The sequence below is a fragment of the Dipodomys merriami genome, unplaced genomic scaffold (genome assembly GCF_024711535.1).
Source record: "Dipodomys merriami isolate MVZ:Mamm:240054 unplaced genomic scaffold, mDipMer1.0.p SCAF_263, whole genome shotgun sequence".
Classification (NCBI taxonomy): domain Eukaryota; kingdom Metazoa; phylum Chordata; class Mammalia; order Rodentia; family Heteromyidae; genus Dipodomys; species Dipodomys merriami.
This window is the reverse complement of record NW_027204082.1, coordinates 1,304,652-1,318,044: the sequence shown is the minus strand read 5'-3', so window position 1 is coordinate 1,318,044 and position 13,393 is coordinate 1,304,652. Positions and strand designations below refer to the sequence as shown.

The 13,393-nt window shown below is 45.3% G+C and overlaps 1 non-coding gene across 1 annotated transcript; it reads left to right on the top strand.

The window, feature by feature from the left end:
- Positions 1–10,836: 10,836 nt before the first annotated feature.
- Positions 10,837–10,970, top strand: LOC138837148 (small nucleolar RNA SNORA70). The gene has a single exon (XR_011375203.1). It is a non-coding gene; the product is annotated as a small nucleolar RNA SNORA70 (small nucleolar RNA).
- The last annotated feature ends 2,423 nt before the right edge of the window (positions 10,971–13,393 follow it).

Genomic DNA, 13,393 nt, shown 5'->3' with positions numbered 1-13,393 from the left:
GGATGGGTGAGAATGTATTCATAAACTTCTTTTTCTTTAATCTAAATTTTATTGTAAAGGTGATGTACAGAGGGGCTACAGTTACATAAGTCAGGTAATGAGTAGATCTTTTTCGAACAGTGTTACCTCCTCCCTCATTTTCATAAACTGCTTTGTTAAAAGGCAATTCCTTTGTACAACTACTTAACGATAATAAAAAGGGGAGGGGAACCAGCAAAATGCCAGAATAGAGGCAATGCTCAGTGGCGTACACACAAAATAATTTAAAAACTGTTAGGTAGTATTTTATAGGAAATCATAGGTTTAAACTGGACGTTTATACTGGGACCAACAGAACAAACACATGAAGCTGTAGCCCACTGATTGGTTGTAATCAACTGGTTGGTTGAGTAGACTATAGCCAATTAAGTGTCTTGTTTCTTTCTCACCTTTATTTCTATAAATGCTGTCTAATTGTGTGGTGTGTGGGTTCCCCAGAGCCTGCTCTGGGGGAAAAGGAATGGGAGAAATTGATTAGTGGAAAGGGAGAGATTGATTTGACCAGTGGTTGATTACTGATCAACTTGATCAATGCTCAGAGGTTAATCAGGAAGTGAACCAGAAGTTCATCAAGTTGATCAGAGGAGAATCAAGTGCAAGAACTTCTGGTGTGCTATTGCACAGTAGGATGACTGCCAATATACTCCAGACTCACTAGTGCCCACAAAACAAGGTAAAAGTTGTAGTAATCCTTCCAAGTGCACCCACCCTTCTCCCAGGCCTGTAATATGCTTAAATGATAAATGAATAGATTTGTTTTTAGAGGAAGTTGGCTGGCATTATGGAAGTGGATGGAGCATCTGCAACTACACATCCTGAGCATTCACCATTTTTCCTCAACAATGATCTCATTGGAACCATACGCATAGTTTTCCTAGCCTATCTTTATCGCAAGGATCAACTTAGTTTATAAGTGGAAAGTATCCAAAATTTCTACCTTTGCACCTGAGGTTTGCGTTCTACCTGTGGATTTAGTGACAAGCTGATTCGGCAAGGAATCAGAAAGTCAACTCCTCCTCCTCCTGCCCAGGAGTCAAAGATACCGCGGCTATCCAGCTGCAGGTCTGACTGTGGCCAGCAGAGGGAGCGCTGCACACGAACTGCTCGGGGCCTTTGCCTGGTCCGGAGTTGGCGCTTTTGGATCTGCCTTGGCTGCCTCTGGAAGAACGGCCTGGTTATTTCCACGGTGCCCAGCTTTTACAGTTCCGAATGTCCGGAATTTCACTGTCCTGAATGTGGACGCTGGCCTCTGCAGGCTAAGGGGAACCCCACACCTGAGAAGCTGCAGAAAAGAGAGCCTGGGAGGAGGAGGAGGAGCCCAGAGCTCCATCGACCTTCGATCCTTCCACGCACCGGAGAGGCAGGTCCGCCCAAGGGGAGAGCAGAAGTCCCCCACTCCTTGCCGTGTCTGCGGGCGCCGCCACCTCCTCCCTGTCCGCCGTTCCTGAGTCACTTTCCTCCCACTCACTTTCTGCGCATTTCCACCCCGTCTTCTACACCATCCTCAACGCGGGGACGCAGGCCTGCTGCACCCAGTGGTTCTTAACTGCGCTGTGACATCGTTCAGAACCTCTTTCTCCTGGTGCCCGGGCCTCCCCCACCCCTGAGCCAGACGCCAATTTCAAGAAGTTCCTGGAAGCAGTGAGCCTCCGACACACACACACGCACACACACATACACGCGCGCACACACACATGCATGCACACATACACACAGGCACAGGCACACATGCACGCACACACACACATACACACGTGTGTGCACACACAACACACATAAACGCGCGCTCACACGCACACACACTCACACACGTGCACGCACACACATACACACAGGCGCACCCACACGCACACTCACACACGCACACACACACATGCATGCACACATACACACAGGCACACACACAGGCACACAGGCACGCACACACACATACACACACGCACACACACACACGCACACACACATACACACATGCACGCGCACGCACACACGCACACACATACACACAGGCGCACCCACACGCACACACACGCGCGTGCGCACATACACACACCCACACGCGCGCGCGCACACGCACACACACGCACACTGGAGCCGAGCCAACGATGGAGGTAAAGAAAGAACTCAGCGAGGCAATGGCAGAGGACTAGAGAGGAGGGAAATGGGGGTGGACTCGACGTGACTCACGGATTGATTGGTTCACTTTCCATCTTCTTTCCCCACGGAGAAAGCGGAAGCCCACACACTCCCAGCAGAAGATCCTATGTTTTTTGAACGGAGAACACTCTCCGCTTCCAGCTTCTCCGTGTCGCGAAGGATCCTCGTCCATCCCTTCTATCCTTGCTCCCAGCGCGCCTTCCTTGCCTCCCTAGGGGCTGCCCTCCCCCCAGCCCCGCCTGCCGGACTTCGCATGCTTCTCCGGGGACTCTTGTCCCCTCGTCAAAGTGTCAACTTCCCCATCAGACTCCTAGCCTCCATCTCTCCTCTCTGCCTGTCTCTGTCTCTCCCCACCCCCATCACCAAGCATTCTCCTTGTTCCAGCTCCTGCTTCAACCATGTCCCTCTTCCCTGTCCCTGAGTGTGTGCTGGACGGTGCCACTCTTTCCCAAATATCCACAAGACAAAGTTGTACCACCCCCATCCCCTCTCACATCACACAACCCCTTCTCCACCTGCCCTTTGTTGCCCCGGAACTTTCTACTCCAGCAATGGGCACGCTTGAGCTCCTAAGAAAATGCTTAGTTCTTGCTTCTTTTTTCCATTTTGCTCTCTGAAACAAACTCCTACTTACCTAACAAAGCCCAGTTCAACCACCAATATCCCCTAATAAGACGTTCCTGACACCTCTGAATTGAGGAATTGAGGAAGTCCCTCCTCTCTTCTGTGAAGACTTCCTGTCACCTCCTCATGGCTCCATTCTCCCACTTTGAAACCTTGGAGTCTCTGCCTCCCCCTTCATTTATAGTGCTCTCTCCCATTCTAAGCTGAGGGGCAGAGGGCAGGAATGGTCCATCTCAGTCCTTCAAATGCCTAGAACTGTTCCTACTCGGTGATTTGGCAATGGAATTGAGGTAGGGCCAGACTGCTTCTATTCACGGTTGGACTTTCAAAAATCACATCCCTGACTTCACGGTGTTTTGTTCTGCCACTCACCCTTTCACCCATTTTGATTTGCTTTCCTTCTGTGTTGCTGACCTTTTAAAGAAACGAATGACTCAGTTACCATGTTCAAAGTCCGTGGCTGGTCACTTTTCATCTCCAACCTCTTCGGATCATTTGCTCTGCTATTTCCAGCTTCTGCCTTGAACCTCTTCCTTTGGTTTCTGTGACAGATACTCATCATTTCTGTGCTTCAGTTCCTCCTTCTTGGAACAGTACCCACCGCACCCCCCACCCATTATCCTCTAAGGAACCAACCCCTCTGTCCTCAGTCCATATGTTTTAGCTATTTCTCTTTCTTCTCGACATTGTTCTGCATATTAGGGCTTAATGACCTCTTGGCCACAGAGCTTGGGCTAAAGGTGGACAGGGAAGGGCTGCCAAATGCAGAGACCTCCACTAGAATTATCTGGAAGGAAATGATTCTCCCTGTTGGAGAAGATAGGATAGAACTCTGATGGCTATAAGAAGATTCCTAGGCCAACATAGGAAAGCAGAATAAAATAAAAAGTGTGAAAATAGCTAGTCCCAGCATCTGAGCCCAGATTACCTGGAGCCAATATATCCCATTGTATTGAGCCAATTTGAATTGAGTTTCCTATCACTTGTGAAAGAAAAAATAAGGAATCCTGATTAATTATAGTCATTATTATCCACAGGGTCTCAGGTTTCCTCCTATGTTCTACTCCTTCACTGTTTTTTTTGTCATCCTCCTGTCCAATATGTAATTCTGATGCTAGTAATAGAATTTCCTCTTGCAGAATGCTTTACATCTCATAACCCACCTGTCCCAGAGTCCAGAGCCCTTGCCAACTTCTTCATAGTCTTCTTTCTTTATTGAACTTGGTCAGTGATGGAACTTCGATTCTCAGTTCTAAAGCATGATCTAAACACTCACTTCTAACCCCAGCTTCACCACAAAACCCCCATCCTCAGCTTTTTAATGACTTGCCACTCTTCATTAGAGTCCTGGATTACCTAAAATCTAATTTGTCTTTCTCAAGACCTCATGCTCCAAATCCAGTGCTTTCTCTGATTATTCTAATTTTGATCAAGATATTAACATTTCCTACTCTGCCCCACTTTGAAGCCCTGAAATTATCCTTAATTACCCCTTTCATCTTGCTACCCTACACCTTCACCTCTTCCTTTCAATTCACCGCCAACATAAACAATTGCCAAGTCTTTTTGTCTTCTAGCTCCAGAGTACCTTCTCTGTGTATTCTTCCTCGCCACCATTATATCCTGACCTAGGGCTCTAACGTCCCTAATCTAGATTCTAGTCTGTTCTGGTGGCTCCAGCCAGGCATGTCCCTGCAAGGCAGTTCTGAATCTGTCAGCCTCTGCTACCTGCATGATGAACTCCTCGCTGACTCCCCCAAAGGGCCTCAGAGGCCCAGTGATCTTGTGCTTCTCCATTTGTTGCCTCTGCTCTGTGGGCTCCCATTCAATCTGTCTGCCTTTCCTTCACTCATGCTCTACATATGCAGCATTCACACCTGCAGACTCTCCCCCTGCCCATGTCCACCGAGAACCCACTCACTTGCAACCCAGCCCAAAGGTCATCTTCTTGCCTCTAGTGGCAGAGATAAGGAACTATGGAATTACTGGCACACAGTTCCAGTGCCTTGGCCTGCCTGTGCCATCATGTCCCAGGAGCGCAAGGTAAACTCTATATGTGTGCTACAGCCCATGGCGTGGCTCAGACACCCCTGCTCTACCTGAAGAGCACACAACATAACTCTGATCCACAGCTGGTAAATGAAAGAAGGGAGTTCTCAACGACTTTCCAGGATAGAATGCAAGAAAAACCCAAACAGAACAAAAAAACCAAAGCACTTAGCAAAGATTCATAAAATAGCATGCATTGAGATTCCAAGTGTGAGCTATTTGGCAGTGTAGAATGAGGAGAGGCAAACTGTTATGGAGTAGACAGCTATCGCATGGACTTCAGGCTCCATATGAGCCAGCAGAAGACTCAAGTGGCTGAGAAAGTGGAAGTCATGGTCGGCTTAGTCTGTTGTGTGTAGAATTCCCCCATGCCCATCCTCCATGGTCCGGATCTGAGGTCTGGTCTGTAACCCATGTTCAGAGCAAATGACTGCAGTAGGCCCCAAAGAGGGTGTAGGCCTCAGGACCTAGGAAAGTGGGGGATGATGAAACCAGAACAACTGAGGCACAGGTTAACATTTGGCTGAAAAGGATGCCTTGGCAGAGGTGTGGGAGCCATTTTCAAACACTTAAATGACTGTGCTGGCCTTTTTGAAGAGAGTTCATCTCTACTGGGTAGCTAAGAATGGCAGAATCAGGGTCGCAGGATTAAAAACAAAAACCAAACAACAAAAAAAAAAAACCAGGGGCTGGGAAGGTGGCTCAGTGGTAGAGTGCTTGCCTTGCATGCCTGAGGTCCTGGGTTCGATTCCCCAGCACCACATAAGCAAAACGAAAAAAAGCCGGAAGTGGCACTGTGGCTCAAGTGGTAGAGCGCTAGCTTTGAGCTGAAGAGCTGAGGGACAGCGCCCAGGCCCAGAGTTCAGGCCCCACGACCAGACCCTCCCCCCAAAAAAACTTTCTACATTTCAGGTCGATTTTGCATAGGAATAAGAAAAAAATCATGACTGCAAATCTGTTCATCTGTGCAGTGGAATTATGGGGGAAAGTTTCTTTTTTTTCCTCCTTTAGTTTTTGCTATGAAGTTTTCTTATTTCTGATTCATAGAAGTATTTTCATTTTATTTTTATTTATTTTTAATTTTTTTATTGTAAAGATACTGTGCAGAGGGGTTACTGTTACACGAGTACGGTATTGAGTACATTTCCTATCAAGCATTGTTACCCTTTCCTTTGTTTTTCCCTTACTATCCCTTCCCTCCACATCTCTCCAACTCCTCCCTTCCTCCACCCCCAAAGTTGTAAAGTTTGTTTTCAACGTAGTGTCTCATTGTTACAACGGAGGATCGACTTGTATCCTTGTTTCAGCATTTTGTTATTTCCCTTGCCCTTCCCAAATTACAAAAATGTGTATACAAGATGCAGGACACCCAAATCAAATACAGTGACAACAGGGGTTATACCATAGAGGGAAGAACATACAAAAGAAACAAAAAATCACATAGTACATTAAAAACAACAACAACAAAGAAAATATCTCTTATCTTGGTGTTCATTTCGCTTAGCATCATCTTATATGGTTATATGTACATAGCTTTTGACTTTTTCTGTTTGTCTAGTAGAATTATTGTAGATGTATACTAGTTACTGAAAATAAGGGAAACCAGGGGACCTATGTTTCTTTGGGTCTGGCTTACTTCACTTAATATAATTTTTTCCAAGTCTTCCCATTTCCAACAAATGGGGCAGTGTCATTCTTTCTGATGGAGGCATAGATTTTATATATATATATATATATATATATATATATATATGCAGAAGTTTTTATACAGTGTGTATGAACATGGACTTGAGGTGTGCTAAACTACTCAGTACCGGTTACTCTTTCTAGTCTTCGTCTCCAGATTTTTGTTTTGAGGAACACCTCTTGCTGTTCTCGGTGGTTTGGGGGTCTCTGTTAGCCAGGTCTAGCCATCAGTGCATGCCATCCATGTCCAGCGTGGTTATTGGTGTTGGGGGTATGAGTGGGGGTGGTCAATGCTAACTCAAGCTGGGCTAAGGAAGAGTTGCTGAAGATTGGGAAGAAGGAGAAAGGATCTTCTAGCCAATTTGCTGAGTGGATAGGAGTGTTTAGCTGCTAGTACTTGTCCTGCTCCCACAAGGGGAAAGTTTGCCTGAGAATAAGTCAAGACTATGTGTATGGAATCATTCCAGCCTCTACCTCAGCCTTGCCTCTCTCCCAGGCATTACAGTTACATGAGCTATTCAGTGACCACTTTGGCTTCAACCAGGTTGTCAAGTTTCTGTCTTCTATAAGCTAAACAGGGCTAATCACTACTGGCTGAAACGAATTTTGTCTGCTGTTGGTCTTAACAATGCCAGAACTGTCTGGCCATGGAAATGACTACAGGTAATTAAGGACCCCCTGATTAGTTAAGGCGCCCATAAGGGACTATGGAGGTCTTTTCAGATGTTCTTTCAGACTCTGTGAGCCTGTTCTCAGTTAGCGTATGAATATGCCGCTTCCCATGGCCTTGCCTTCCCAGGCTCCTTTGCTTGAAGTACATCTGGCATGCTACCCTGCTGCCCACTGACCCTGTTATATTAAGTAATGTGGGTTTGAAGGTTTCATTCTCAGCTCAATGAGTGTTTCTGGCAAGAAAGGGACGGAGGAAAAGAGAAAGAAAGAAAAAAGGGAAAGAAGGAAATCAAGAAATCTATTTCACTGGGTATGATGATACACACCCTAGCACTTTGGAGGCTGAAGCAAGAGAAGAATGAGTTCAAGGCCAGCCTGGACTACACTGAGGACTGGCTACTACAAAAAGGACTGGCTGTGGAACTCAGTGATAGAGCAGTTGAATAGCATGTGCAATCCTTCCCAACATCTATTTTTCATGGTGGTTTAAGGATTTATTTGTGAAGCTCCATCCAATCTCTTAATAAAATTCTTGATTATAATCCCTCCTTAGGTGGCTACATTGTAAAGTCCAAAATGCTTCTCTATGTTGTTGGTTTGCTTTTTTGAAGAAAATGAAAAACGGTTAAAATCTGTAGACAGTGGTGCTGTTTGGAAATGCTATCTTGCATTGGAAGTTTTCATACTAAACACCAGTTCTTTGCCCTCTGGTTTATTCTTCTCCCTTACCTCTGTATTTTCGGGTTGTTTTATTTGCTTCCTTAATAAGCCTTCTTTGTCAGGATTAAGTGCTCCAACTGCAGGTACTTGAATAACAATGGTGTAGCAGGGTAATTGCAGCGGAGCCTGACTGAAGCATTCAGACAAGGGACACTCTAGTCCGTTTTCCCAGGGAAAACCAAACACCAAGAGAATCCTCCCCAACAAGATTAAAGATGCAAATAATCTGCCAGAGATAGGAAGGCTTCTGTTTTCCTCTCAGAGACTTGACAAAAAACCCACAACAGTGGAACATCCAGGGAACATCCTAGTCACGCTAAACTCTTTACTACCTGGAAGGTTCTTCTGTGTAGACGTTTCTAAAGCAGTTAGAATGGTGCTGAGCATCCTCATGGCAGATCCGGTGGGCCCAGAATCTCCTAAAAGGGCATCACATTGCAGCATATTTGCAACAGTAGCCATTCATCAAGCATTCATATGTAAATATGGCCAGGAACCCACTTATGTACAACACTGGATGAAACTGTGCATTGGTAGTATGTAAGATGTGAAGGAGTTTGTGATCTAAACAGAGATGGTTCATATGCACAAGGGCCTCCTTTCAGTGGGGGATAGGAAATCAGAGGGGCACTCAGTTAACATATTAGAATGATATTGGGTCCTGAGCAGCAGCTCACACAATTAAAGGAGAAATACCTGGCTATATAACCCACGTATGAACCCAAGCATTAATGTTCTTAATGGCTCCTCCCATAGGGTCCAAGATGATATCAAGATTGAAGAAACTTTTACTTAATTCAGAGAGACAATGGATGTATGTTTTCTCTCGCATGTGGAAGTTAGATCTAATTTAGAAATATATATGAAAATACATACAGGGTCATGTGCATGTACGCACAAACCAATTGACGAAAGTATGGAACATGAATGGAAGGAGTGTAATGGCCTAACTCTCTGGAACCACTAACTTACAGATTAACAAAACGAATACCAGAAAGCTGACATATGTGTTGTTAGTAGGGGAGGAAGTCACAGGAAGTGGAGGCAGAGAGGAAGGATGGGTGAATGCAGTCTTAACCGTCAATGTACCATGTGAAAATGGAACAAGTTGAGGAGATGGACAGAGTGAGGAACGATTGGGAATGAACAGTATTGATTGGTCTGAAGATCTGATTACTTCCACCAAAGGAACACACAGGAAACCATAGGGAACTCAGAAGAAATTTCATATCATCTTTCAGAGCGCATAGACATAAGGAAAATGTGGTAGAAGAGTCAGCACACCACCGCTCTGGGCCTGAAAGAACTCTTTACTCCATATCAGCTAATAACAAGGACCAATTATCAGACCTCAGAGATGGGCAAGAACTTAAAACACCAGTCAATCCAAATGCAGTTCACCCACCTAACTAATCACATGCCTCTTAACAGCCATTTGACGTACTTGAAAATTCCTCTGTTCATAAACTTGGAGTTCAGTTGTTATGTGGACCCAAATGAGAAATAGGTGTTACTTCACAAAACTGATATCTAGTGGCCCACAGTGTGGCTCACTGGTTGAGTATTTGCCTGGCCTGTGCAAGACTCTGTGGGCTCAATTCCTAGCACCCTAAAAACAAAAGCAACAAATAACTGCAATCTCAGGGAAGCCACAGCCAAATCTAGGAAGCCTAGATTTTTCTCCTCCAAGTGCTCCATCTTGTGACCATATTCCCATCCAGTGCAGGTGCAGAGTCCCAACTCATGAGGCGAGCTGGACCACCATGTCCCAGAATAGACATTCTTAGGCACTGACACTACTGCCTGGCTGGGGAATGAGGCTTAGACTTGATTAAAGCTGTCTTTCATTTCTCTTTGTCTGAGTGAACCCAGTCAGCCAACAATAATCCACTTGTCCAGAGGACTCTAACCTAATCACTAGCACTTGTGGACAAAGCCTCTAATGCCCTGATCCATCTCTCTCTAATTGTCCTGACCAATATATCTGCCTCTTCTCTCTGACAGCTCAGGCCAGGCCAGGCCAGGCTCATCTCCAACCTCTCCCTCTGAATGGGATTAATCAAAAGGATCAGAGATTCAGACTGGAAACTTTTTTTATATGCTGGGGAAGAAAAAAACCCAACCCTGAGAAAAAGGAAATGTAAGCTTTTAAGTCATTGTTCCTTGTGGTATGTGCAGGATGCTTTGTTTAGAAGCCACTGGCTTTCCAAAGGGCCAGAGGGGCTCCAAAAGCTTACAAAGAATCTACTACTTCACAAAACAAAGAATTTTCTCATCAGCAGAAGTCTGGTCCTCAGACTCACTTGGAAACCCAATTTTAGAGTGATGCAGACCTTCAGAAAACACTTCGGCATCACAAAAATCTTCCTCCTGGATCTCATGCTACATTTCTGAGAGGCAATGATGGCTGGTGCTAGACTCTCTCCATTGCCTGCTGACTGTACTGGCCCTGGGCTATGGGGTGACCTCAGGCCATGTGATGACTTTCTGTTCTCAGTTCTCCTGCCCTGCATCTTCAAAGGTTAGCATTTTTAAATGTCACTCAGTGCATGTCTGCAATCCCAGCTACTCAAGAAACACATTGGGAAGTTCAACACCCGCCCAGGCAAGACATTAGCAAGAGTCCCCACCCCACCTCAACAAATAAGCTAAGTGTGGTGATGCATGCCTGGCATCTCAACTATATGAGAGGAGGATCTTGGTCTGAGCCTGGCCTGGGAGAAAAATATGAGATCCTATCTGAAAAAGTAACCTAAAAGCAGAAAGGGGTACAGCTGCAGTTTCAGCATTGAAGGACTTGTATGACACGTAAAAAGCCTTGAGTTCAAAGATCAGTACCACAAAAAACAAACAACAACAACAAAACCCACCTCTTCTGTATTTTGTATTCTGTTGCCAATTAAGCCCATCATTTTCCTTTCTTTGTGGGGACTCAATGTGCAATGACTGCAAATATCCTCATCCTCAGGAATGTGCATAGCTGTCCTGGCTCTGGATTGCTCTGGGAGATCATTGAGAAAGGTCTTTCCAATGGTCATCCATGTCTCCAGCCTCATCTTCCTCTCAACCAAGGCTCCAGACAGGCATATGGATCCCTTTGGAGAGTTATAGAGCATAGTGGCAAGAAACCTTACTGACCAAGTCATCATATCCCTCAGGACCAAGCTACAGAAGAAGGACATGTGAATTGGGTCTCCTCAGGGCTAACTTCAAGTCTCCTGGACACAAGAAGATCCATGTCTACAAAAAGTGGGTTTTTTGCCATGTTGAATCAATGTTAAAACATTGGCTGAGGATGGCTCATCTCAATGAAGGTCATTGTCATTCCCAATGACAGGCCTTGACCGATGGTGGACCCTGCACTCATGAGGGCTTCCAGTCTGGTCCTCTTTTTACTCCTGTCCACTAATAAATCCTACTTCTGGTCAAAAACAGAGAACTCTTCAAGCTGATTTTTACCCTTCTTTAAACAGGCTTGGGAGGGGAGCAGGGAAGTCCTGTGGAACCTACTTATAGACAGTGCCCCCATTTAAGCCAGAGCACCAGGATATGTGAGACACTTCTGGGGGGAAGTGGAGAGATTGGATGCATTAAGTCACCACCAAGTGTTCTAGTGTTCTACTTGCTTATTCCACCAAGTCACTTAGTTTCTGCTACAGGCTACTTTAGTGCAAACCATATCATTCATCTATCATTATTGCTATTCTCTCTTTGATGAGATAATGCCATTGCATCTTCATTCCCTTTTTAAGCCCATATTAATTATACAAAGCAGTGGTTTTCACAGTGATATTGTCCCATGGGGATATTAGAGCTCAGTTCTTATTACAGCAATCAACAAATAGCTTTCAGGGTGGCAAGGCTAAGTAGGCCTAGCTTCTGCACTAACAGACTGGGAGTGGGACATGGTACCAGTGGATCCTGGGCGTGGGGATCAAGAACAGACAATGCACCGGGCGCTGGTGCTCATACCTACTTAGAAGGCTGAGATCTAAGGAGTGTGATTCAAAGCCAGCCTGGGCAGGAAAGTCAGTGAGACTCTTATCTCCAATAAACCACCAGAAAACCAGAAGTGGCAGTGTGGCTCAAGTGGTAGAGCGCTCACCGTGAGCTGAAGAGCTGAGGAACAGTGCCCAGGCCCACAGTTCAAGCCCTATGACCAAAAAAAAAAAAGAAAAGAAAAGAACAGACAATGCTAACAATACAAATGTGCTCTGAAACCCACTGCTTTATTACAGAAGGACTTCCTCATCCTCATTCAGAAAAAAAAATGGAAAAGTGATTTATCTTTCATTTTTGTTCCACATGGTCTCAGGAAAAAGAAGCAGAAGCAGAAAAAGCAGGGGGGGGGCAGTGTGGAGATGGAATGGGGAGGGGATATGTAGGATTTCCATACAGTCACATGTGTCTTCAGGTGTCAAGTCCTCCAATAGTGCTGCTGTGAAAGGAAGTGTGAGGCCAAAACCCAAATCAAGGAACAAGTAGCACCTTCCTTCCTCCAGCCCTCCAAGGGGGTCATGGGGAACAGACATTAGGTAAGCAAAATGTCAGAGGATGTTCTTACACCAACCTTTCCATCTAAGGCCCTTTTACTGTTACCCACAGAGATGTGATCAGAGCCTATCTCTGCCCACCGCAGGTCCTGCCTTCTGGCCTCTAGAGTCTTCTCCATCTCTCATTCTCACCCTCTCTCCAGAGGAGGTTTGGATGGTTATTCCCAGGTACCTGCTCTTGCTATAGGCAGGCTGGACATCAACTTTTAATCCTGCTGCTTCAGCTACTTGAATGCGAGGATTATAGGCCTGTGCCACCACTGCCAACCAGGTGCTGCCGTGCCTTGGGTTTCCTCTCATGGCCTTCCCATCTCTTCACTCTATGCACTCTCTGGTCATTGTGTCCTAAAGAAAGAACCAAGGCCAGACCAGTAGCTATGTCCTGGCAGATAAATATACCAGCATCAAAACAATGTATGTACTCGGTGTTAGGCCAATGCTCAGCAACGTGGGTCCTGACCTCAAGTTTTATCTTCTGTGTCACCAGGTTTATATTCCTGCTTATCACTGTGAAATATGATCACAATGTTATCTCCCCACAGGCCTTACCATGGGGTCTTACTTCATGTAAGTCTTGGGCATAAATGGCATGCTTCACGGGTCTTTTCTCAGTGCTTTGTCTGTCCTCTCCTCTGCCCTCCAGTTTTTTTTAGACTTAAAAAAAATCTTCAAATGAATTATAGAACTAGAACTAAAACATTTGCTGTTTTCGCATTTATTTGTTGCAAGTTTTGACAATCATTCACATTCTTTTGAAGATACATTTCTCTCTGGAAGAAAAATAAATGCATTGCTACTTAAGTGGCCTTCCTCTGGACAACAAAGGTAGACAACACAGAACTCAGTGATGAGGAGACCTGAGTCCCTCTCAATCATTATCTAATGAGGATTTG